General features: G+C 39.6%; 1 long non-coding RNA gene across 1 annotated transcript; it reads right to left on the bottom strand.

Annotated features, from left to right (window-relative positions):
* On the bottom strand, positions 1-27,478 carry LOC110124765 (uncharacterized). The gene is made up of 3 exons (XR_002309880.2): positions 26,886-27,478; positions 17,585-18,612; positions 1-340 (listed from the first exon to the last, which is right to left on the bottom strand). It is a non-coding gene; the product is annotated as an uncharacterized lncRNA (long non-coding RNA).
* Positions 27,479-27,884: the final 406 nt, after the last annotated feature.

The raw sequence follows: 27,884 nt of genomic DNA, 5'->3' as shown, positions 1-27,884 counted from the left end.
TAAGGGGTCTCTTTTCTTTAATAACTGAAAATACAAACCTAAGAGTAGTAGGGAGCCAGTTTTTAAAAAGCCGGAAGATGCAGTGTTCTGAGCAGAGAAGATGCAGTGTTCTGACAGAGTGCAGCTAATTCGGTTACAGGGCTTGGTTTCGAGTACACGAGCTGCAGAAACAGGGATGTCTGTGTAACTTCCTCAGGCAACGGAGAGTCCCTGGATGGAGTGGGGCGGAAGACGGGAAACAGCAGGCCACCATCTCTGCCCTTAATTAGGCATGCAGAACGGCATTTGCTTAATCCAACGCGTGAGGTTGCATATCTCATGGAACCATGATTGTTGATGCCTGCAGTCGCAGAAGATTACACACTTTATGAAGCAGAATTATAGATTTATCCAACTTTAACATCTCACATACCAAAATCTGATTTTACGAAACAAGAAAATTAAGTTAATAATTTGCTTTACAGAAAGATTCACCATAAGATTATTTAAAATTCAAACTCCCCTAGCATACTTCAGATGTGCTAGATTTACATAATTGCACCTACCCAGAACCATCAGAATTTTGCGCAGGGTGAGGAGCATCTCTCAGTAGCAGTATGAACTTGGTCTGAGCTTGCTTCTGTGTAAGAATGATCTGAATGAAGGGCATCTACAGATGCTCTTTCTATCCCGTTGGGCCATCAGTTTAAGCCAAGTTTCAGAAATGCTTAGTTTCTTAGAGGCACAACTGTATAAATTAATGTGTTTGAGAGATACACTTATCTCCCTCCCCAGGTTTATTGAGATATAATTGACATGTAGTATTGCATAAGCTGAAGGTGTACAAAGTGTTGATTTGATACAGTCATATATTTCAAAATGATTACCAGCATAGCATTAGCTGATACCTGTCTCAAGCCTCGTAACTACCATTGTGTGGGGCTGTGTGTGTGGTGAGAACATTTAAGATCTATTTGCTTAGTATATAACCTTCAGGTAAATAATATGAGATTGCTAACTGTGATCACCATGCTGTGCATTAGATCCCCAGAACTCACTCATAATTAGAAGTTTGGACCTTTTGACCAACATCTGTCTCCCCCAACTGCCAGCTTCTGGAAACCATCATTCTGGTTTCTATTTCTATGAATTTGGATTTTTTTTTAGATTCCATATATCAGCGAAGACATAGGTATTTGTCTTTCTCTGTGTGACATATTACACAGCACAATGCCCTCAAGTTCTGTCCGTGTTGTCGCCAACGGCAGTGTTTTCCTCTTAAGGCTGAGAAGCACTCCGTTGTGTGTGTTTGTGTTTACATGTGTCAAGTAGCTTGCTCAGAGTTGAGTGGGATTTCTCTTTCCTTCGAGTTTGTTGTAGGGTGGGTGAAGAATCCACCTGCAATACAGGAGACATAGGAGACCTGGGTTCGATCCCGGGCTTGGGAAGCTCCCCTGGAGGAGGAAATGGCAACCCACTGCAGTATTATTGCCTGGAGGATCCCATGGGCAGAGGAGCCTGGTGGGGTGCAGTCCATGGGGTTTCAAAGAATCGGGCATGACTGACTAAGCATGCATGCATGCATGCGTCTGTTCTTAAACACTGAATGAAATAGTAAAAGTTTATCCCTTGCTCAGTTCACCAATCCTATTCCAGTTTTCAGAGACACTTTTCTGTCAATGGTCTGGGTTATAAACGTCAGATTTCCTTGAATGCAAACATATATATTACTAACAAAATCAGATTATGCCATAAAAACTGAATTTAAAAATTTTGGCAATCACGTTTTTCATCTCTGAAAAGTTTTTCTTGTCCCTGATTGTTCATTTTTCTTCACAATCAGTTGAGAATACTAATAACTTTGAGGATACTGATTATACATCTACTATTAATAAATAATAAATTTCTCCTCTTCCCTAAGTTGTTGCTTTTTTGTGCTCCCAATGTCTATTGAGCTCTGATAGTTAGTGCTTGATAAACTGGATTCATTAGCATAGGTAGCAAGCTGGATCTCCGCCTTGATTGTGTAGATTTTTCTATTCTATGTGTCTTTTTGGTGAGTAGCTTTTAGATGCAAAAGCTATAAATTTTGTTGTCTTCCAGTTTTCTAACTAGTCATTTTACCATTAAATACTTTTACCATTTAATTCCTTCTTCCTGCATTTTCCAGGTTTATTTTGCTCTTTTCTCCTAGCTTTGGAGTGTACTGCTCATTCTGGCATCCGGGCAAAACACAGGCAAAGTTATTTGGTGATTTTTCCCAGTGCATCTGTTCTCGAAGACCAGAAAGAAAAAATATTTAGTTCATTGAAACTTTCAGGGGACGTTATGAAGTAAAATTCAGAATTTACAAGTATGTTCATGATAGGAGAGTGTCTTGAAGCGAGTTGGGAGGTTGGTGAATGAGGAGTGGCTGCTTGGGGCTGAATCTCGTCTCCGGAAGGGCTTGATTATTGCTCACCTCTGTCTCTGTGGCCTTTTTGGTCCATACATCAAAGCACTTGAAGCCATAGCATCTCACTGCCAGAGCAGATGGTCTGGTCTTGCTGAGGACTAGCCTGAGTGGTGTGTGTGAGGTGGGATGGGTAGAGACCTTGATGCGGCTTTCTGGGGACTGTGGAAGCTCCCACAGAACCACCAAGGACTAGCGAATCCATTGTCTCTCCTTCAGTGTGCTGGCTCCTCCTTTCTGAGAGAAAAGCACTCCTGCTTTCCTCTGAATGGGCTCTCCCCAGAATCCTACCCTTTGCTTATGCAGACTTTATTTGCTTGCAAGGTGAATATGATGCTCTTCCTCTCTTACTGTTTGACTTTGTCTCGGAGCTTCTTTTACTGGGTTAAGCCTTGGATTTTAGGAAAAATTTCAGAAGCAGAAGGTTTATAGGGAGCATTGGCTACTGCAGAATGGGCTCAAATTTAGGGGTTCAACTTTCTAGATTGTCACATTATTTTCTCCAAAGGGCAGAGTGGAGAGACCATGTTACATGCTGCACACTTCCAGTGGAGCCCAAAGCAGTCCATACACTATGTGCATGTATTTCAGCATAAAAATATTTCATTTCCCCAGATTTGCATAAATATCTAATAAAGAGACACCACATAGTTTCTTATCTCCCTGAGGCTGAGTACCCTGGTTTGAGAAGGAAAGAAAACTACAAGAATTGTATATAGTAACTTTTGTTTTCATTTGGTCTTTTGAAGAGACAAAAATCTCAGGAGATTAATTGAGATGGGGCTTCAAGAGCCTGGGAGCATTGAGGAGGGAGGGAAACAAGCCTTTACCGAGGCCCTGCTGGGGACGCTGGCGGCTCAGATTGTAAAGAATCCGCCTGCAATGCGGGAGACCTGGGATGATCCTTGGGTTGGGAAGATCCCCTGGAGAAGGGAATGGCTACCCACTCCAGTATTCTTGTCTGGAGAGTTCCATGGACAGAGGAGCCTGGCGGGCTGCAGTCCATGGGGTAGCAGAGAGTTGGAGGCGACTGAGTGACGAACACTTTCAGTTTGCTGCGTACCAAGTGCTGTGCTTATGGCTTTGTAAACATTCACAAGATGCCTCCGTCTTCACAGACATCAACAGCTGTGCAGATTGACGGTGTTAATGGCCCAGTTCTTCCCTTTTGCCATGGCGCTGTGTAAAACCATTCCACCTGATTCTATACTATGGTGTGTGACTTGCCTTGGTCGTTTGAGGTAAGCGAATGTGATGCAAGCAAGGATTAAAAGGAGTGTGTGTGATTGGGTTTGTTCTCTCTTAGCACCCTTACCATGTCATGGGGAGACTAGCTTAGCTGGCTGGAGGATGGGAAACACATGAAGCAGCGCAAGATTGCCCTAACTGGATAAGCTGAGGCCATCCTCGATCAGCCAACTGCAAGCCCAGCCCTAGCAGAGCCAACCTATAGACATGCACAGGTCAGCCATGCTGCAGACACGTGAGTGTGCAGAGCTAAGCCTGGTTGCACTCAGCCTAAACCAACCAAGCCCAGCAGACTTACCAGCTAAATAAATGTTCACCATTGTCTACCACTGAGATTTTGTGGTTATTTCTTGTACAGCTTTGTGCTATGTGTGCTCAGTTGCTCAGTTGTCTTTGATTTTTTGCGACACTGTGGACTGTAGCCTGCCAGGCTTTTCTGTCCATGGAATTTTCCAGGCAAGAATACTGAAGTAGGTTGCCATTTCCTTCTCCATGGAATCTTCCCGACCCAGGGATCAAACCTGCGTCTCCTGCATTGGCAGGCAGATTCGTTACCGTGCACCACTTGGGGAGCAGCATTATTGGGGCAATAAATCACTGATACTGCCAGGTTTGTATTGCCAATCACCTTTTTATTGATAAGGAAGCTGAAGCTCAGAATGGTTAATTGATGTACCTAAGGTTAGGAGTACGTCAAGGCTGTATATTGTCACCCTGCTTGTTTAACTTATATGCAGAGTACATTATGAGAAATGCTGGCTGGAAGAAACACAAGCTGGAGTCAAGATTGCCAGGAGAAATACTAATAACCTCAGATATGCAGATGACACCACCCTTATGGCAGAAAGTGAAGAAGAACTAGGGAGCCTCTTGATGAAAGTGAAAGAGGAGAGTGAAAAAGTTGACTTAAAGCTCAACATTCAGGAAACTAAGATCATGGCATCTGGTCCCAACACTTCATGGCAGATGGATGGGGAAACAGTGGCTGACTTTATTTTTTAGGCTCCAAAATCACTGCAGATGGTGATTGCAGCCATGAAATTAAAAGACACTTACTCCTTGGAAAGAAAGTTATGACCAACCTAGACAGCATATTGAAAAACAGAGACATTATTTTGCCAACAAAGGTCCATCTAGTCAAGGCTATGGTTTTTCCAGTGGTCATGTATGGATGTGAGAGTTGGACTATATAGAAAGCTGAGTGCCAAAGAATTGATGCTTTTGAACTGTGTTGTTGGAGAAGACTCTTGAGAGTCCCTTGCACTGCAAGGAGATCCAACCAGTCCATCCTAAAGGAGATCAGTCCTGGGTGTTCATTGGAAGGACTGATGCTGAAGCTGAAAGTCCAATACGTTGGCCACCTGTTGTGGAGAGCAACATTGGAAAAGACCCTGATGCTGGGAAAGACTGAAGGCAGGAGGAGAAGGGGACGACAGAGGATGAGATGGTTGGATGGCATCATCGACTCGATGGACATGAGTTTGGGTAAACTCTGGGAGTTGGCGATGGACAGGGAGGCCTGGTGTGCTGTGGTTCATGGGGTCTCAAAGAGTCGGACACGACTGAGCGACTGAACTGAAGGTTACATAAGTAAGTGACTGGGTCAAATGTGATCTAAGCCCTCCGGACTCCAGCAAATTACACTGAATGGGGATTAGAGCCAGAAAAGATGTTATGATAAATTTATAATCTTTGAAATAACAAGCTTAGTCTCCTCCTGGTCCCAGTGGTTGTTCTTTTTTTTTCTTCCCCAATGGTCATCCTTTAAACACATGGCCAATTATGAAAAGAAACCTAAAAGTAGATTAGTTTTCAGGAAAATAAAGCCATTAAAATATGTTTTAATGTACTTACTAATTTTTTCTTTTTACATATTTTAAGCTGAAACTGCTCCTCAAGTGCTCTTTCCTTTGTGTTTATTTGATATATGCCATGAAGACTATGTAAAATCATAAAAGGAACTCTTACCTTTCTTAGGCAAAGAAAATAAAAGTATTATGTAGTTTTCTCTGTTGGCATAAATGAGTAGATTAAACTTAAGTAGGAGATTCAGCATATCTCTATTTCCCCGACACAAAAATAGTGCATTTGACCACTTTTTTGTGTTTTAGTACATTTTTGTCAACAATGTTTTATTATATAAAAAAACCCATCTCTACTTCTCACAGAAGTTTTAAAATCATTTCACAGCTGAGTGGAACCCTAAACAGAGCTATCTTAGTGTAATGAAGCAGAAAACGATTGCTTCTTAACAAGACTGGTATATGGTGACAAACAGCTCATAAAAATCCCATCTGCCACAAAATCCTTCTATTTTAGCTGCCTTAGAATCTAAATAGTATATTTCCTATTTCTTTTCAGAAACAACAAAGGATGTATAAAGCCTTTACCACCATCAAATTATACTCTGACAAGGAAAGGCACTTGGTTCTTAATGGACTGACGTGGTCCATTCAGAGGACCACACATGTCTGGTGATGCCCTTCGGGGACTTTGACTGCTGCCTTCCACCACCCATTATAGACTCCAAAAGTGTTATATAATAAAGCAATACCATTTCTGATGTTTCAGCATCAGGGAGTGGCCTGTGCATCAATTGGCTTTGGGTCTTGTTTAGTAAAAACAAAGGACAACTCCAGAGTTTGTAAAGAAATGGGACCATTTGTAGGATCTCTGATTTTATGAAAAACTGCATTTTGTAAGGGGAGGCATTGCTGCCAGCTTCTATTTATGGTTTTAGATGGCAACTATGTATATATATATATATATACATATATATTCTTTATTTGGGTGGTATTTTCAAAGTGTTTTTCACCCTCCTACTAATTCCATGTATTCCTTCAGTTTTCAAAACATTTAAGCTCAATAACTTGATAAAAGTATAAATCCACACTAGGAATCAAACCATGGTTTGATACTAGGTAATCTAGTATACTTTTTAAGATGCAAATATATTCCTTGATAAAAGAAATAAATCACCCCCTTCAGTTAGAATATAAAATATAATATTTACAAACTTATTCAAAGACATTTGCTTTTAGAAGAACCTGGGCTATTTTTTTGGAAAGGGCCAGTGAGAATTCATATTTAAATACATTCAACTTTTAAGTAGAATGTTATGGGATTTTCTGGTTGGGGATATGATGACAGGCTTTCATGAAATGGCTGTGACTCGGCTCCCATGTTGCTTGATAACAGGTGGAATTTTGCTTTAAAGGGTAAAGTACACTTGATTTTCATTGATTGATTACTGTACCAGTGACTTGTATTGTTTCATTTACCCTTACAGCAAATCTTCGACATGGTTCTGTTAGCATCTCTACAACATAGGGAGTATGCAGGCTAAGAGAGATCAAAGTCACACAGAGATGAAATAGCTGGTCAGTGGTGGAACCGTGGTTTGTTTCCAGAGCTCTATACACCATGTTGTATTGCCTCGTGGAGCAGTAGAAGGAGCACTGAATTCGGAGTCAGGTCACCTGGGTACTTGCCTTGACTCTGCTTATACCCATGTCTGCTGAGCATGTTGCTTCATGTTGATGAGGGGTTTGGAGCAAATGTTGCTGAAGCTTCATCCAGCCCATTATAGGACCTTGTTACTGAAAGTGGGGTCTGGCTGTTCACCACTGAAAGTTGATACTTGAGAGGCAAGGTTGATAGAAAGGAAAGTTTTCTTTATTTCCAAGACTGGCAGTTTGGGGGAGAAGGTGGACTCATGTCCAGAGGCCAACTCCCCACTGAGAGTCAGTAGGCAAGAACTTACAAAGGGGAGTTTCAGGGATGTGTAGGCTACAGGCAGGAGGGGGCTATCTGCAGAAATAGCACAGTCAGTTCTGACAGTCATCTTGAAATTTGTTCTGCAGTGGTCTGATCACAATCATCCTGATTGTGTTGAGTATAGATAATCTTTAGTTCTAGGGTTGATTTGTTCCCGTTCCTTTGAGGCCAGTTCTCAGAAGTGTGGCAACATATGTCCTGGCTACTGTCTGGTCAGAAGAAGGTAGTTAACTTCTTCCACCTGGTGAGGGTTTCAGTATCTACAAGACAGCTCAAAGGAGACGGCTCAGAATGTTTTCTATAGCCCGTAAAGTTTCCTCCTCAAGGGACCTTTGTTTAATGACTCAGTTAGTATTGTTTTGTCCTGTTTGACTCTTAGCCTTTGCTTCTACATTTTCTCACTTCTCTGATTAAATCTATTCTTTGACTAATGTTTTTCTACAGACAAAAGGCAGGCAGAGGACATGGGGCGGGAATCCCACTCTGTTTCAATCTAACAAAGGACGTTTGTACAGGAAAGCGTGCAGACTGAAGTGAAGGAATTCGGTACTGGGTGCTACGTACTTCAGTTTAAATGTTGTTGTTTGCCTGCTTATCATACACAGAATGTTACTCTAATGCTTAAAAACCCAAATAGTTTATATGTTCTCCTGTTGATGGACATTTGGGTTGATTGCAGGTTTTAGTTATTCTGAATAAAGTGTAAGTACATTCCTGTGGAAATATTTTGTGGGAATGTGCGCTCTTTCTCTTGAGTTTATAAGTGGGTGTGAGATTTGCTCATCCAAAAAATATTTATTGGAAAAGTACTCTGCTAGGTGCTGTATAAAGCAAGTCACTCCCTCCTCTTCTTTACACTTTACAGTATCTTTAGATATAAGCATTATCCTGCCTATTTTGATTATTAGCAAACAAAGGCTTAGGTACGTTTAGCAACATCACATAGTGTTCATAGAGCTTGTGATGCTCATTCTGTTCAACTCCAAAGTCTGGGCCTTTTCCTACAGGTCCACATGGTCTTACCAGTGTGATTTTGTTGTTTAGTTGCTAAGTCGTGACTGACTGACTGTGACCTCGTGGACTGTAGCCCACCAGGCTCCTCTGTCCATGGGATTTCCCAGGCAGGAATACTGGCGTGGGCTGCCATTTCCTTCTTCAGGGGATCTTCCAGAGCCAGGAATCAAACCCAGGTCTCCTGCTTGGCAGACAGATTCTTACCACTGAGACCTTCAGGAAGCCCAATGTGTTTTTATGTATCTCTAAACTTAAGATGTTGGATTACACACTTTATATATTTTATTTAGGTAAAAAAAAATACATCTAGAAATGACTTTAATTTCTGGAGTAATCAGAGTTTTGAATAAAGTGACAACTCATACAAGAAGGGGGGGTAAAATGCAAAGAATTATTAAAATTGCCTGTTATAGGTTTAGCTACTAAAGAGTTAAAAGAAATGAAGCTGTAAAATATGAACATATTGATTCTGTTTTCTAGAGCACACATTTTGATAGAGAATATTGAGTTAGTCTTGCCACAATAATTAGACTATAACTTCTAAAATAAATGTTATGCACAACAGAAAGAAGATATTAGATGACCATGGTTTGAATATAGATGGGGAAGATCTCATTAGAAAGGAATGAGCAGAGGTGAAAGACGCTTATTTTTCCAAGAACTACCATATGTTCACAAAACTGTATCCAACTATTCCATATGAAATGTTTCTGGTTTTCTTTAAAAAACAAGGAGGAGAAGGAATTTGATCCACATAAATCAAATTCCCACTAAATATTGTCCCTTTTGCCATAAGAATCTGGCATATATCTATTTATAAATATATATATATATATTTTTTTTTTTTTGCTTGCAGATTTAGGCTCTATTAACTGCCGTCTTGGAGAATTAGAACAAGCAGCTGCTGGTCTCTCTAATTTTTAATGATATAATGGGAAAGAATATATTAATGCAATGTGCTGTGTCTCTTGATGGGTTCCAAACTCAGATTTTATTCCAATTCTTTAAAATGGAAAATATCATAGGCCAAGACTGCTCAAAAGTAAGGCCTAAGTAAACACCCTCACAAATCACAGAAGTTCATGCGGCAACAGCACAGGCTGCTGAGAAATGATCGTGGCTCAGAAGCCCGGTTTTCATCCTTTGTTTCAGGGAATGTCTGTGATCTATCTTTCCAGATTTCCTTTCCAGTCACTTCCACCCCCGCTTTCCCCCTTTCCCTCCTTCTTCCCTTTTGGTGTGTGAAGGCATATTGTTCTAATTTCCTTTGTAATGAACATGAGACCATATGATATTAAAACCATTCTTTTTAAGAAATGAGGGACATCAAGAGTGTTTTTTTTTCTCTTTTCCTCCCAGTTCCTTTCTTCTGTCTGCTGGCTTCCATTCTAGTCTGTTTCTCTGTTTCATCTGCCATTTGGAATGACAGGTAGGTTTGGAAATGCTAACTCTTTTTCAGATGCTGTCATTCTTTATGATTTTCTTTGGTAGTATAAAGATAAAGGCAACCATAGTTCATATTCTACAGCCTACACCTAATGTATTAGAGGTGAAAGAAGCATTCCATTACATCTTTTGTTGGCCTTGAGCAGTATTAATTGCTTTATTATATTGCAAATACTCTTATGTTATATTTCTGCCAAAGTCATACGAGTGAGGCAGAAAAAAATATTCAAGTGGCTAAAAATGAGGTTTATTTTATAAGACTATGGATATGGCTTCCTTGGATTCTATAAATGGCAAGAGTTCTCCATATATGGCAGTAGAGATATAAACTGACAGCAGATGTTTCGGGCGTGAGGAAAAAGATGAAAAACAGATCACACTGAGTTAATAAACTGAATTCTTGGCTTTGACACTTCCCCGACAGGAAGGAAACAGTACTGAATGAATATAAACATTCTGACACACACAAAATAAGGTGTACAGTGTTGGCTAAATTCTCACTTCCATCAGTCTCTGGGACTTCCTGGCCTCTGACTGTCACACCTAACACAAATTCTTGTCTCATTCGGGGTGAACTTGGGGTGAAGTCTACAGACTCGAAGTAGATGGCAGTAGGAAGACCAAGTCTTTACAGGCTTGTTTGGGCTCCATAACTAGCCACTGGTTGCCTGGATAGAAAAAAATTCAGCCTGCCTGGAAATATGTACTAATTTTAGGCTGTTTGAAGTGAATTAAACCAACAAGAGGTAATAAGGTGTTTTTACCTTTCACTCCTCATATCTTGGTGTTTGAATAAGAATATTCTAACCTCTGCTCTTACTTAAAATGGGAATAGGCCATAAACTCATTTCTTTTCCTCATGCCACCCCTTTCCTCTCTAGAATGAAAGACGAATAAGCCACACGCTCAGAATTCAAATATGAGTGGTTCTCATAGGACTGCAAGTCAATGAAAGGAGGTTTCCCTTTCCAAGAGGACCCCTAAGTGGTGGACTGTCCGCAGAAATTGACACAAAACACAAAATAGTGCCATACTTAAGAAAACCCCTGTGAGAACTGCTGGTGAGTTGCGATGGCAGTTTCACTGGGGCAAAATGCTAAAGCTGATGGAAATAATCAGTTTAGTTTTCATTTTCTTTCCCCAGATGATGATGTGATCTAGTATGCATGATGCTATGTAAGACACAGGCTATGTCCATGAGAGGTGGCATTAGAGAGCTATGTACCTGTCAAGGATATTGGGATAAAAGCTACAGAAACTGACTCTTGGTAAAAAGAGAATTTGTTGGAAGGGTATAGAGGAGCAGCAGGACTGGAAAAGCAGATTCAGAGCAGGAAAAGGACTGAGGGGGCTTCAGGAGTCCATGGGCTCATCAGAGTGCTGCTGCTAGCTGAATGGGGGCTCAGGGTCAGATTCTTGGGAGGAGGATCTTACTGGATCAGCAGGGTCATCCCTCTCTACCCCTTTCCTCCCGCGGTTAGTGCCAACAGGTTTCTTACTGAATGATCTTATCCCACTGTATCCAATGGAGGAGGGATAATTCCTTAGAAGAACACCACAATGGTGTTATTAAAAGAAGGGAAGAATTCATGTTTATCTGCCCAAAGACATAATTGTCCACTGCACAGTGTAATGCGCTGTTGATCTTATGCCATATTTTCTATGGCTTTTAGCTCTTAAGTCTATATAGTTTGTCAGAAAAAAGGGAACATGTAGGAAGAGAATGAGAAATACTCTTATCATTGCATACTATACAACCTGAAGAGGTGTAAGTAGTTGACATGAGCACCAGGTATAAATGGTTAAACTCTCTAATCTGCTGCCATCAGTAAATATGTTGAGTTTTAATCCACAGGAAGTATCATGGCCTTGACTTTTTGCCTCATGGGGAACTTTGTCTTAGCTGGCATCTGCATTTTAAGATATTCTTTTTTTACCAAATAGAGAAGTTAACATAATCTCCCTCCTTGTCAAGGAAGGGACAGAACACAAAAGTAATGAACAAGGGACCCCCAGGCAGAAGAGCCACAGTCCTCACAAACTGAAGAGACACACATCCCCAGCAAGGAGTAGTAATCAGTGTCAGGTCTGTTTTGCAGAGCATGTGGGAAAGAAGGAAAACCTCATTAGCAATATTGTTGATAAATATCATGTATTTACAATTGCAGGTGTAAATACTACTAATTTTGTACAGATGGTGATCAAGGCCCAGGCATTATAATGGGAATGTCCCAGAACAGGTTGGCAAATGGCAAGAGCAGAAGAGGTTTAGCAAACCCCAAGCAAAATGAAAAGAGAGAAAACCAGAATATTTCCTCATGGAGACAGTTAGGCAGCTAGATCAGAATTCCTGTGGACTGAGAAATAGGCATTAATTATGCTAGCATCTCCCTGTATATTGTTTATAATCTATTGTATTTAATTTTGCATGAATTAGCTGTAGTAAACAGTTTGAGGTTTTCATTCTATAGTGGTCGATCAGGCTTCCTGCTATTTCCAGATAACTCCTGGAGGATCAGAGAAGAGCTTGGCAGATCTCCAAATGGACCCAGAGGGCTCTGCACTGTAACTTAATGGGCAGGAAGAAAAGAAGCAGCTGCAACCGCAAAACAGAGTATGTTTGAGGACATCGTGGTTGTGAGATAAAAAGAACAAGATTTGTAGAGCCTTTGGGGCTTCAACACAACTGGGTTTAAATTCTGACTTTGCTTTTTACTTAGCACTGTGACCTTGGAAAACTCAATCCCTCTGAACCTACTTTCCTCATCTGAAAAATGGATGTGATGAGAAAGTCTCTATCCTGTGGGGAAGTACCAGAAGATGAGGCATGTATGTCATAGGCACAGCTCTTGCATGTAGGAAGAACTTAATATATGTTAGATACGTTTTATAAAGGGGCAAGAATCAAGTTATTCATAGAGCAAATTAATGGGAAAGTAAATTTTTAGTAAAGCTTTGGCTGTAGAACTGGAGGGTGCTTAGGTTGTTGATAATACACAGGATATACATAATGAAGTAACTGTAAATATGATAACATGAATTCATGGTCAGCACTGTGTGAACTCAATGTCTGACCTATGTGATTTTTCTGCTCCAACTCAATACAATCTCAGGTTGCATCCATGAAAGCATGACGTCCTGACTATTTGGAGGTATTGTCACCATTATATATGATTCTCATTCGATAATGTTTGTGGCATTCTGTGCATTTCTTGGGGTGAAACACATTTCAAGAGGGCCACTGATGGAATAGGCTGATGGAATTGGTAGAGGGTCTGGTTTCCATGCCAAATGAGAAATGTTCGAAGGAATTGGGGATGAGTTGGAGCGTTTGAGGCTGAAAGGAGATTTGATTGCTGTCTTCAAAAGTTGAAAGGCTGATCGTGAAAGAGATTTGCCTGAGTGCAGAGGATGGAACTAACATGGAAGCAGATGATGGCAGAATAAGGAGGCTAATAATTAGAACTTCTCTATGTTTGGATGGTCCTCTTCCTAAGCTGATTTGGCTCCTGGAAGATTCACACATAGGCTGGACACGCTGACCAGAGGAGGATATTTTTACCTGAACTTAAAGAAATCAGAAAACCCTGGAAGGTTGTTACAGGTTTCTGTTTACTTATGGCTGCGCTAGGCCGTTACTGCTGCATGTGGGCTTTCTGTAGTTGTGGTGCACAGGTTTCTTGTGGTGGTGGCCTCTCTTGTTTCCAAGCGCAGGGTCTAGACTCTTGGGCTTCAGTAGTTGTACCTCTCAAACTCTAGCGCACAGGCTCAGAAGTTGTGTCACATGGGTTTTGGTGACCCTTGAGGTTTGATGCCCCACAGCATGTGGAATCTTCCCAGACCAGGGATCAAACCCATGTACCCTACATTGGTAGGCAGATTCTTAACCACTGGACCACCAAGAAAGTCCTATTCTAGCATTTTGACTCTAAAATTTGATATTCTCCAAGGACGGAAATAAAAAGTAGCTGCCATGAAGCCAGAGGAATCCCTAGTGCTTCTTAAGGATGATGGAAAATTTCTGTACCAGGAGGCCTGCTTTCCCAGGATCTCAGGAGTCAGTGTCTCTGTATCCAGTTGTGGAAAGGTGTGACCGGACAGTTAGAGGCTCTGAGCATCAGGGGCTCAAAGTAGAATAAAGGTACATGTGAAAAAGTGGCTACACTTTTCTCTTTGCATCCTCTTGATTGTCAATCTGCTTTCGTTACTATTGACTTCTAAAGTGAAGAGTATTCATGATGTTAGGATCAAGTTTCTCAGTGCTGGTTGTATCAGACTTGGAAGGGACCCCGTGTAGTTTACTTAAGCAATTCCCCAGATTTCTTAACCACCATAGGCAGACCATGTTTTTAAAGATGACTGCCGAAGAAACAGGAGAGCATGCTGTCTACGCTCTTGACCATCATGCCGTCCTACCTGGAGGGGATGCAGGGGAGGGTTGAAGGACAACAGTATGTGGGATCAGAAACCAGCAGCCTTCTGGAGACCAGCTCTGGAGACCACGGTCAAACTGCTCATACAAAGGCCCAGGCTCCTGGTCTCGCAAACGGAAGCAATGATAGTATCCGCCTCATAGGTCAGTAACAAGGACTGATCAAACCATGAAGTGATAAAACACTCAGCCTAGTGACTTGCACTTTGCAGGCTCTCAATGAACACTGTGAATATTGGGAATACCAGACCAGCTTACCTTCTCCTGAGAAATCTGTGTGCAGGTCAAGAAGCAACAGTTAGAACTGGACATGGAACAATGGACTGGCTCAAAATTGGGAAAGGAGTACATTAAGGCTGCATATCATCACCCTGCTTATTTAACTTATATGCAGAGTACATCATGTGAAATGCTGGGCTGGATGAAGCACAAGCTGGAATCAAGATTTCCGGGACAATAACCTCAGATACGCAGATGACACCACCCTTATGGCAGAAAGTGAAGAGGAACTGAAGAGCCTCTTGATGAAAGTGAAAGAGGAGAGTGAAAAAGCTGGTTTAAAACTCAACATTCAAAAAACTAAGATCATGGCATCTGGTCCCATCACTTCATGGCAAATAGATGGGGAAACAATGGAAACAGTGACAGGCTATTTTCTTGGGCTCCAAAATCACTGCAGATGGTGACTGCAGTCATGAAATTAAAAGACACTTGCTCCTTGGAAGAAAAGCTATGGCCAACCTAGACAGCAACAAAGGTCTGTCTAGTCAAAGCTATGGTTTTTCCAGTAGTCATGTATGGACGTGAGAGTTGGACTATTAAGAAAGCTGAGCACCGAAGAATTGATGCTTTTGAACTGTGGTGTTGGAGAATACTCTTGAGAGTCCCTTGAACTGCAAGGAGATAAAAGTGATCAATCCTAAAGGAAATCAGTCCTGAATATTCATTGGAAGGACTGATGCTGAAGCTGAAGCTCCAATACTTGGGCTACCTGATGTGAAGAACTGACTCATTGGAAAAGACCCCTGATAATGGGAAAGTCTGAAGGCAGGAGGAGGGGATGACAGAGGATGAGATGGTTGGTTGGCCTCACCGACTCAGTGGACATGGGTTTGTGTAAGCTCTGGGATTGGTGATGGACAGGGAGGCCTGGTGTGCTGCAGTCCATGGGGTTGCAAAAAGTCAGATAAGACTGAACGGCTGAACTGAACTGAATGAACACTGCTATTATAATTGGCTTTTACCCATTTCTCATGCTCTGTCATGCTAAGAATGACACAGATGGTTGACAGTTTTAATACAACTTCAAGTACTTGTTACTGTTATTATCAGCTTTCTAATTATTTGGGGAGAAATTAATTCAGAATCTGGCAATCTTGTTTACACAAAATATTTACTAAATATTAGTTATTTCTAGCCTTAAGTAGAGAGCTCTTCAAGTCTTTGATATCTTTATTAAATTTTAGCACTCCAAATGGTAAATGGAATATTTATTTGCAGACTTTCCTAGAATATACTTCCGTGTTTAAAGCTACATAAGATAATAATTGAGAATTAGTTATGAATTATTGAAGCTACAGTAGTTATAGTCACCCTGAAAATTCATCATGTAGACCCGAAAGTAAAGTGCCTGAAGAATTTCATATACCCTTAAACACTTATATTACAAGTGGAGAAGGAAAGTATTGAGTTTCTTTAATAGTGATTGAAAAATGTGTGTCAGAGAAACCTGCCTTTAAAAGACTAATAGAAAAGGGGTCCAGCGGATTCTAATTACATTTGTGTGAAAAATTTCTTACTTCCTCTCAGAAATGTAAATTACTTCTTGTAAATGTTATAAAGCAGCTGTTCTTTAGCCCTTAAATTCATTATGTACTTAATTATTACAGGAGAACATATTTTACAACCAAATGGAAATTTCAAAAACTACCACAGATTACATTATGCTGTATTTTAAAAAATTTGATTATTATAATACTATTATTTCTAACCTTCCATCAAAGAGAATAAAACAAAATCTATGCCTGATTGAAACATCTATAATCAAGCAATATGAGGAATTAAAGACAAAAATAGACTGTGTTATAAAATTCCAGGCCCAAAGTTACTTTGCCTAGGTCATTAATATTTATAACTAAACTGTCCTTTCATTTGCATTAATAACATACCTTGGGATTACACAAATAATAATTCATAAATATTCTGGAAAGGGGGAAGATGCCATAATTAAATCACAGTAATTAACATGGATATTGGGTTATTATTTGAATGAATCAGAAATTCTTACTATGCAGGTTGACTTTTCCATTATATTCAGAAGGTTAATAGTCAGCAAATGAAAGATGTTATAAAAGTAACTTTTTTAGAAACACAACTGTTTCTAAAACCTGTGCTCACAACATCAACTTGTCATTGAGAAAACAGCATGTAACAAAGTTATATATTCAGTTTTTAAATATTTAAGTTGTGTATTGTGGGGCACCATGTTAATTTCATTAGTGAGAGTTTCAAAATATTAGTCCAATCAAATTGCACTGATGTTATGCTTCTTAACTGATTTTTTAAATGCAAATTTAAAAACGAGCTATTGACCCATCTATCAAGAAATGGAAGTAACTTATTTTAATATTTAATCTTTATGATGTTTGGGAGTCCTTTAATCTTCAGGCAAAGCAATTATGTACAGACCAAATTTATTAATAATTTAAATTTTCTTCTAGACTTAAAAGACTTCTCTGTGTGGTACTATTTTATAGAAACTGTATCAAACCATGGAAATGTATTATCAACATTCGAGTTCTAAACCTTAGCTGGAATTTTGACCTCTAGATATTAATTGTTGTCATTGCTGTACTATTTTTATATCCATACTGATTAGGTGATTTATCTCCAGTTTAGGTGGTCCCCAGAGCAGTAAGATAAGGTAACTGAGGCAGATGGCTCACACCGTTCTCTTTCCCCTTGTCCAGAGAATGGTGTGAGCATCTGCCTCAGTTACCTTATCTTGGTGTCTTGACTCCTTCCTCACTCCCACCTCCTGCCACAAAACCCAGAGCCCTTCTGCCATCTCAGCATCTCTTGAAAACGTCCCTTTCTTTCCCGCTTTCCCACCATCTTAATCTGAACTGCCATGATCTTACAGGTTTGCAGGAATAGTCTCCCTTTCTCCAGTCTTGATCCTTTCAGATCTATCATCCTTGTTGTAGCTGGGATGTTTCTATTGATAAAATACAAACCTGATCAGGTGTTTTATCTGCTCTTCAGCTTTCCGCACCATCAGGGTCCTGTAGCTGACTTAGCCAATACTCTGATGTCTTAGCCATCTCATCCCCAGTTAGTATTCCTTCCACTCCAAGTCAGCTACGTATTCTCTCACTGCTTCAATTTTAAAATCCAAATTTCACAGTAAATTCATGTATCTCATTCTCTGAGGAACGTCTTTCCTGTTTAGCTCCTTGGTCACCTATAGAAACAGTTCTAAGAAGACTCTGAGAGCTTTAACCCATGTTCTCTCTACCCCTCCGCCCTCTTGTGTCTTTATTCCCCTCCTCCTCATCCACTTTGAACCCATGATAATTTTGATCATATAGTATTTAGTATAATGGAGTCGTCACTCTAACTCCTCCGTGTAGGTCCGGCCTTCTCCCACCTCCATGCATATGCCCACACAGCAAGTGCTGCTGCCTGACAGCCAGGTCGGAAACTGTCGCTTCCCGATCACCCCCCTCAGTGCCAGTTCAATTCTGCACTCTCCCTGACTGCTGCTTTCTGGTAAGCTCAATCGTTCATACGCTGCATGGATTTACATCTTCCAGTTTCTTAGACTTCCACTGAAGTCTGCTCCTCAAATTCACTGAGAAAACAAAAGTCAACAAAAAGGACTTTCATCAGCCTTTCCTCTCAAACTTCTATGTCTGTATCATGTTCTCCTTTCCTGAAAGCATAGAAGTTTGTCTCTCCTTCCCACAAGGAATTATTTTTCCACGTGTGCTGTGAACCCTTATTCCTTATCAAAGCCCTATCTTTGTTAAAGACAGTCACCGAGGCTCTTTCCTCTCTTTTCCGTACCATCGATCTTTCCCCTTCATTTGATCCATTTTCATTTGTTTACAAACACACTCAATTGTCTCCCATTTTAAATAAACTCTTCTGGACTCCACGTACTGCTTTAGCTGCAAAGCTATATTTCTTTGTTTTTTGTAGCTAGACTTCTCCAAAGAGTTTTTTCGACACTCTCTAATTTCTCGTCTTTACAAATTCTCAACTAAAAAAAAAAAAAAGAAAGAAAAATTAACATTTATTTCTTGAGTGGCTACAATGTACCAAGCACTGTTCTAATGTTTTACATACATTAGCTTATCTAAACCCAAACAGCCCTCCTAGGTAGGGAATATTATTAACTAAAATAAACAGGTGAGGACACTGGGACAGAGAGTGGCATAATTAGGATTTGAGCCCAGGCAGTCCAGCCCCTGAACCTGCACTCTTAATCATGATCCAGTACTGCGTCTCTAGAAACAGAACATACTTATAAAGCCTCTTTGCAGTCCCCAACATATCCCTTCATTCTGTGGCCACCATTATCATTATTTTGGCAAGTATCCTTTCAGTTTATGTTTTGATACTTTAAGGCATATATATCCAACTGTGAAGTTTTCTCATGTGTTTTCAGTATTTACATAAATAAACATAAATTTACTATACTTACCTTACCATTCATGTTCTTGTTTTTGTTACTCATTATTGTATTTTGGAGATCTGTCATATTTCCATATATTCTATTATATATATATATATATATATATATATATATATATATACACACACCACATTTAATTTATTCTTCTATTTTGGACTTTTGTTTGCAAATTTTATGACATTGTAAAGATGCATTAGTGAGCACCCCGTTAAGTATTTGTTTCTACTTTAATAGCCTATTTTTTTTCCTATCATCAGTTCTTTAAACGTTATTAATACTTCTTTTGATTTTTATTACCTGGTCAATTTATGTAAATGCATCATGTGTCCCTGCAAAGAATACACATTTGATATCTGTGGAGGAAAGATTCTTTATAGATGTTAGTTCAAGTAGTTTACTGTGCTGTTTCTATATTTCCTTAACTTTTTCTGCTTAGTCTGTTGCTTTCTATAAGGAGTATATTAAAAAGATATGATGTTACGTACTTATTGATTCACAGTTTTTACCTTATAGTGTCTCTTCTTTTTCTTATTAATGCTTTTATTTTTCTTGTTAATATTAACATTCTAGCCTATATTTCTTTTGGCTCTTAGTATTTGCCTGGTATGTAATTTTTACTTTTCTGTTAATTTTACTTTAAAAAGATCTTTGAGAAGTTTATGACTGGCTTTGTTTCTGTTTTAAATTTATTACCTTTTAATAGGTAATTTAATCCAATTGCATTAGTTTTTATTAATGCTATATTTATAATTATTTATTACATGGATTTTACTTTGCTTTTTCCTTGCTTACTCCCTCCCCCTTCTGTAGGGCTTCCCTGATGGCTCAGTTGGTAAAGAATCCGCATGCAATGCAGGAGACCGGGGTTCGATTCCTGGGTGGGGAAGATCCCCTGGAGAGGGGATAGGCTACCCACTCCAGTATTCTTGGGCTTCCCTTGTGGCTTAGCTGGTAAAGAATCTGCCTGCACGTGGGAGACCTGGATTGGGAAGATCCCCTGGAGAAAGGAAAGGCTACCCACTCCAATATTCTGGCCTGGAGAATTCCATGGACTGCAGAGTCCACGGGCTTGCAGAGTCAGACATGACTGAGTGACTTTCACTTTCACTTTCCCCTTCTGCAGCAAGATCCAGATTTCTTTATTCCTGTTCTCCATTTGCTGTTTTGGAAGTTATCTATTCTATTTTCATATCGATTTCCCCTAAAATTGACATTTATCCTAAACTTTATAATATTTAAAATTGATCAGTCTCTTTATTTTCCTCTGGAACAATTTTGGGGAGGGGTTTAGAAAGTTTTAAGTCTGTTCCTCAGCCTCTTCTAACAACCTTGTTGTTCAGTTGCTCAGTTGTGTCTGACTCTTTGCAACCCATGCACCTCAGCACACCAGTCTTCCCTGTCCTTCACTATCTCCCGGAGCTTGCTCAAACTCGTGTCCATTGAGTCAATGATACCATCCAACCATCTCATCTTCTGTTGCCCCCTTCTCCTTCTGTCCCCAGTCTTTCCCAGCACCAAGCTCTTTTCCAATGAGTCGGCTCTTCGAACTAGGTGGCAAAAGTATTGGAGCTTCAGCTTCAGCTTCAGCATCAGTCTTTCCAATGAATATTCAGGGTTGATTTCCTTTAGAATTGACTGGTTTGGTCTCCTTGCTGTGCAAGGAACTCTCAAGAATCTTCTCCAGGACCACAGTTAGAAAACAACAATTCTTCGATGTTCAGCCTTCTTTATGGTTTAACTCTCACATCCAGACATGACTACCGGAAAAACCATAGCTTTAACAAGATGGACCTTTGTCAGCAAAGTAATGTCTCTGCTTTTTAATATGCGGTCTAGGTTTGTTGTATCTTTTCTTCTAAGGAGCAAGCATCTTTTAATTTCATGGCTGCAGTCACCATCTGCTGTTATTTTGGAACCCAAGAAAACAAAGCCTGTCACTGTTTCCATTTCCCCACCATCTGTTTGCATAAAGTGGCAACCTTGTTCAATTTAAATTTTGTCTGTTAAGTTAGTTAAAACTTGTTTTTCATACCCTGCCCAAATTAGTCAATTATTATTATAAATAAGCCATTGCTTACTTATATTTACCCACATAAATATAAATTTCTTTCCTCACTGTTGCTTCATACTCTTTTTTCCTTCCTCCTGGGTTTAATTTCCTTTTTGCTGTAGTATGTCACAGTAGTTCTCTCAGAGAGTGTCTATGAGTGTAAATCTCAGTCTCTGATGTTCTAAAGATGTTTTTATTTTGCGTGAATTCCTCTATCCTAATTTAGATGGAAAAGCACTTTAGGTTGAGCTATTTTCCATGAGTGCTTTAGCAATAATATCTCCAGCATCTATTGTTACAGATTCTCAGTCTAATTTATCATTTTATAAGTTTTTTCCTTAGATTACACTTAACATATCTTTTATATCTTTCAACTACTGCAGTGCCAAGAAGAAAATTATAACTGTGGCCTTTCTTGTTTTCTTTTTTATTAAAGTATAATTGACTTGGAGTATTATAGTAGTTTCAGGTATACAACATAGTGATTTGATATTTTTATATATTACAAAATAATCACCATGAGAAGTCCAGTTGCCATCTGTCATCATACAGTTATTACAATATTATTTGATTACATTCCCTAGGCTCTATATTACATTTCTGTGATTTATATATTTTATAATTGGAAGTTCAGACTTCTTAGTCTTCTTTAACCACTTCCCTACTATTTCCCCTCTGACATCTACCAGTTTGTACTCTGTATCTGTGACTCTATTTCTATTTTATTTCTATAAAACACTTGCTTGTTTTACTTTTAGATACCACATATAAGTGAGATGAAACAGTATCTGTCTTTATCTGACTTGTTTCACTTAGCATAATATCTTCTAGGTTTATCCATGCTTTTGCAAATGGCAAGATTTTATTTTTTATGGCTAGGTAATACTCCATTATATATATATATACACTATATATACACACACACACACACATATACACACATGTATATGTATATATGTATGTAGTATAGGTATGGTATATATATTATAGTCACCATACCTTCTTTGACTGTTTACTTATCAATGGACACAGGTTGTTACCATATCTTGGCTACTGTAAATAATGACCTGATGAACATAGGGTTGCATGTATCTTTTTGAATTAGTGGGTTTTTTTTTTTAGAATTTAGAATTAAATTAGAATTTGTTTTCTTCATGTAAATACCTAGAAATGAAATTGCTGAATCTGCTGGTAGTTCTATTTTTAATTTTCTGAGGAATTTCCGTACTGTTTTCCACAGTGGCTATACCAGTTTGTAATACTACCAACAGTATGAGGGTTCCCCTTTCTCTCCAACCTTGCCAACACTTGTTATTTCTTGTCTTTTTGATAGTAGCCATTCTGACAGGTATGAAGTGAAATTTCATTGTGATTTTGATTTACATGTCCCTGATTATTAGTGATTTGTGCCTCTGTGCATCCTCAGTCATGTCTGACTCTTTGCTACCCTTTGGCCTGTAGCCTACCAGGCTCTCCTCTCCATGGGATTTTACAGGCAAGAATATTGGAGTGGGTTGCCATTTCCTCCTCCGGGGCATCTTCTCGACCCAGGGATTGAGTCCATGTTTCCTGCAAGTCTCCTGCATTGTAGGCATGTTCTTTACCTTCTGAGCCACTGGGAAAGCCCTGTTACTAGTTATATTGAGCAGCTTTTTGTGTGCCGGCTAACCATGTTTCCTTTGGAAAAATGTCCATTCAGATCCTCAACCCATTTTAAATAAAGCTATTTGTTTTTTTGATGTTGAGTTTATGAACTCTTTGTGTATTTTGGATATTAATCTCTTATCAGATATATTAGTTGCAAATATTTTCTCCCATTCAGTTGACTGCTTTTGCATTTTGTTGATAGTTTTCTTCACTGTGTAAAACTTTTTGGTTTCATTTGCTCCCATTTGTTTATTTTTGCTTTTGTTTTCCTTCCCCAAGGAGACACATCCAAAAAACTATTGCTAAGACTGAAGTCAAAGAAGCATGCTGCCTATGTTTTCTTCTAGAAGTTTTATGGTTTCTGGTCTTACATTCAAGTCTTTGTCCATATAGAGGTTTTGTGTGTGTGTGTGTTTTATGTATGATGTGAGAAAGCAGTCCAGTTTGATTCTTCGGTATGTAGTTGTCTAGTTTTCCCAACATTATTTAGTGAAGAGGCTATCTTTTTCCCATTGTGTGACCTTGCCTCCTTTGTTATAGCCTAACTGACCATGTAAGAGTTGTACAATAAAGAAGGCTGAGTACAAAAGAATCGATGCTTTTGAACTGTGGTGCTGAATAAGACTCTTAAGAGTCTCTTGGACTGCAAGGAGATCAAACAAGTCAATCCAAAAGGAAATTAACCCCGAATATTCATTGGAATGATTGATGCTGAAGCTGAAGCTCCAATACTTGGGCTACCTGATGCGAAGAGCCGGCTCATTGGAAAAGACCCTGATGCTGGGAGAGACTGAAAGCAAAAGGAGAGGGAGGTGGCAGAGGATGAGAAGGTTAGATAACATCACTGACTCAATGGACATGAGTTTGAGCAAACTCTGGGAGATAGTGGAGGACAGAGGAGCCTGGCCTGCTGCAGTCCATGGGGTCGGATAGAATCAGACACGACTTAGCCGCTGAAAAAAAATGAGTATGGTTCATTTCTGTGCTCTGTTTTCTTTTCTCTTGATCCATGTGTCTGTTTTTGTTTATGAAACCATACTGGTTTGATTAGTTTGTGCCCGTACCAACTGCTTTGATTATACTACTGTAGCTTTGTAGTATAGTTTGAAATCAGAGAGTGTGTGGTACTTCCAAATCTGTTTTTCTTTCTCAAGATTGTTTTGGCTAGTTGAGATGTTTTCGGGTTTTCACAGAAAGTTTAGATTTATTCTGTGAAAAATGCCACTGGTATTTTGATAGAACTTGTATAAATTTGTAGATTGCTTTGGGTTGTATGGTCACTGTAGCAACATTAGTTCTTCCAGCCCATAAATATGGTATATCTGATTTTTTAAAAAATTGTTTATTTGACTGTACCAGATCTTAGTTAAGGCATGCTGGATCTTTAGTTGTGGCATGTGGGAATCTAGTTCCCTGACCAGGGATCGAACCCTGACCTCCTGCATTGGGACATGGAGTCTTAGCCACTGGACCACCAAGGAAGACCCAGCAGGATATATATCTTTCCATGTGTTTGTGTCATTGTCAATTCTTTCATCAATGTCTTAGAGGTTTCTGAGTGGATATCTTTTCCTCCTTTGTTAGATTTAGTTCCAGTTATTTTATTCTTTTTGATGTAGTCATACATGGAATTGTTTCCTTCAATTCTCTTTCTGATAGTTCATTGTTAGTGTAACAGGTTTCTATATACTAACTTTGTGTTCTACTTTACAGAATTAATTTACTAATTCTAATAGATTTTGGTGACATCTTTAGAGTTTTCTGTATATAATATGCCAACTGCAAAGAGTGACAATTTTACTGCTCTTTTTCCGATTTAGATGCCTCTATTTTTTTTTTTTCCTTGTCTAATTGCTGTGGCTAGGACTTCCAATACTATGTTGAATAAAAGTGATGAGAGTGGGCATCTCTGTCTTGTTCCTGATCTTAGAGGAAAAGCTTTCAGCTTTTTACCACTGGGTGTGTTGTTAGCTGTGAGTTGATCATAAGTGGCCTGTATTATATTGAGGTATGTTCCCTCTATACATATCTTGCTGAGAGTTCTTATCACAAATGAATGTTGAATTTTGTCAAATACTTTTTCTATATCTCAAGATGATCAAGTGATTTTTGTTCTTTAATTTGTTAATCATGTGTATCAAATTGATTGATTTGCAGATGTACTATCTTTGGATCTCTGGAACTAATTCCATTTGATCATAGTTTATGATTCTTTTAATGTATTGTTAAGTTTGGTTTGCTAATATTTTGTGGAGGATTTTTGCATCTATGTTAATCAGTGGTCTCTAATTTTCTTCTTTTTGTGATGTCTTTTCCTGGTTTTGGTATTAGGATGATACTGGCTTTTTCGAATAAAATATTGTATTGTATATTCAGAATACAGAAATATTCCCTCCTCTTAAATTTTTGAAATAATTTGAGAAAAGCACATGTTAGTTATTTAAATGTTTGGTAGTATTAGCTAGGTGTCCATCTAATATCAAGATAATTTTTATTTTTAAATGAATTTCTGATCACAAAAATTTATTTTTGCTTTTTGTTTATTTCTTATTACTGTTATTCCTTCTGGCATTACTTATTATTTATTATTTTAACTTTATTTCTTCTATTTTTTCTGTGTTTGCTTTTCTTATTCTGAAAGAGATAATTTAAATTATTTTCATGAGTGTAAGGACATGGTGATCCAATAAAAGACTTACTCATATTAGATCTTGGTTTTCAGACTTCCTGATGGATGCTTAATATGCTAGGTCTTATTTCTCCTCTGGGACTAAAGTTACAGTACCAGAACTGAGATAAACTTAACCCTAAATTATGTGCTGTCAATATATTTTAATCAGAAGCCTAAAATTGCTTCAGAGTTTGATTCTGAAAGTCACAAATTTTGAACTCTGCCTGTGTTTGATTGCTCATGTAATATTAAACCCTAGCTGAGCCTTAATTTCAAGAAATATGAACCAAATGAGGATTTCAAGTACTGCTGAACCTATGGAAAGTAGTTTCTTTACACTTGCTAAAATATACAAATAATGAGCTGTTTCTGATAGATGTTTTTGAATTCACTTGTCATATTTTAAAAACGGTCATATTAGTGGTCAGGATACTGTTCCACATGTTTTCATTTCATGGTATTTCTATCTGGATGACTGCTAGGCATCTCAAACATAATGCGAAAACTCTTCACATTTACCTCTCCTTCCCCAACCTATTTTCCTCCAGCCTTACATCTTAATAAAATCATCAGTTGTCACCAGTCATTCCAGCCCCAAACTTGGAAGTCATTTTCAATTTCTTCTTTTCTCTTTCCTCCCATAAGCAATCCATCAGCAAGTTCTATCATTTCAGTTTCCAAAAACACAGTCTTTCTTTCCAGTTCCTCTGCCACAACCTTGGAGTAAGTCATCATCTTCTCCCTCCCGGCTGCTCCTACCGCCCTTTCTCTAACTGTTTCTGCTTCCCAGGCCGTTTGGCCATGAGCTGTGTGCTTCTAACCACTGTAGCTGGCTGCCTCTTGCCTGCTTGTTTCTGCCCTTGGAATAAAACCCAAACTCCTTAGCATAGCCATTGCCTTTGGCAGCATGGAGCGCATTAACAGCTTCTGTGAGAAACTTTAGTGAAGCTGTGCCTTGAAGAGCCGTCTGCTGAGGGGGAAGGAGCCAGCGGCAGTTCAGAAATTGTGGCTAGCCAGTCAGCATTTTGGGAATTTTGATATGAAGATGAGGGGAGAGGTAACGGGGAAACAAAAGATGGCCTGAGGGATAGAAGAGTGTTTTTTTTCTTTCCTCTTCTTTTTTTCCCCTTGGCCACACTGCACAGCTCGTGGGATCTTAGTTCCCTGACCAGGAGCTGAATCTGGACCACAGCAGAGAGAGCTTGGAGTCCTAACCACTGGACTACCAGGGGATTCCCAAGGAGTGGCTTTGTTTTGTTGAGAAAAGGGAGACTTGGCGCAATCTCATACAGGGAAGGAGGCAGAGTAGAAAAGCTCGAAATACAGGGTGAAAAGATGGCAGAATAATGCCTCTGAAGGGGCAAGGAGAAGTGGGTGATTTAGTCTTGGACTCTACACTAGTTATCGGTTGCTAAGTAACAGATTACCTGAAAATTTAGCAGCTTATATGATAAACGTTTAATATCTTACGTAATTTCTGAAGGTCAGGAATCTGAGAGCTGCTTAGCTGGGTAGTTCTGGCTCCAGATGTCTTGGGAGGGTGCAGTTAAGCTGGCGGCCAGAGCTACAGTCTCTGAAGACTTGACTGGAGCTGGGGCAGCTGCGTCTGAACTGGTGACAAGGAGCTTATGTTTCTCACCACACAGGCCTCCCCATAGGGCTGCTGCTGACAAGGTTTCTAGGGCAAGCGATCCAAGAGCGTGCAAGAAAGCAGAAGCCCAAATAGACGCTGCTGCGCCTTTTGTAAGCGAACGTTGGTGTGATGGCGTCGTTTACCATCATTCTGTTTGTACGCGTTAATCCTGGGACAGTGTGGGAGGACTACAAACGGCGTGAACACCAGCAGGCGGGGATCACTGGGGTCCACCTGAGAGGACGGCTAGCACAGAACTCACGTGTCCTTCTGCTCTGTCAAAGGCAGTGTGGGAGACGCGGGAGGAAACCGAGCAAGAGGCTGACCTGTGGCTTCCGGTCTCTCAGTGAAGCAGGAGGCAGCGGCGTTTCCTGAGAGCGAGAGGGTGGAAGCGGGAGTTTGGAGGCGGGGGCTGAGGTTTGGAACCCCTCCTCAGGAGAATGGGAAAGCAGCCCCTTCCATGTGGAGAACCGCCAGGCCAGGTTGGGGTGAGAGCTCGTTCTGATGAAATAGAAAATAAAAAACATGCAGATGCACCATCTTGCCTGATGGTGTGATTTTTCTCCCTCAGATGCAGAGACGCAGAAATGGTGACGCTGGATGTTTGGTGCGATCCAGCATGGGGCTTTTGTTTAAAGAACGGTGTTGAGGCAAAAGAAGACAAGATAATTGTGGGAAATGTTTTGAGAGTGATTGAGATAATTCATCATGGGCTGAGAGGAAGGACATGAAGCCATAGGTAGTTGGAAGATGTGAGAAAATGGAGAGACCAAGGAACTTAACGTTTTGATATGATTGAAGTGAAGGTAAAACTAGAGGGAGCGGGGAGGGCTGGA

Source organism: Odocoileus virginianus, chromosome 24 (genome assembly GCF_023699985.2).
Source record: "Odocoileus virginianus isolate 20LAN1187 ecotype Illinois chromosome 24, Ovbor_1.2, whole genome shotgun sequence".
Taxonomy (NCBI): domain Eukaryota; kingdom Metazoa; phylum Chordata; class Mammalia; order Artiodactyla; family Cervidae; genus Odocoileus; species Odocoileus virginianus.
The sequence above is the reverse complement of the archived record's forward strand: the minus strand, read 5'-3'. Positions and strand labels throughout refer to the sequence as shown.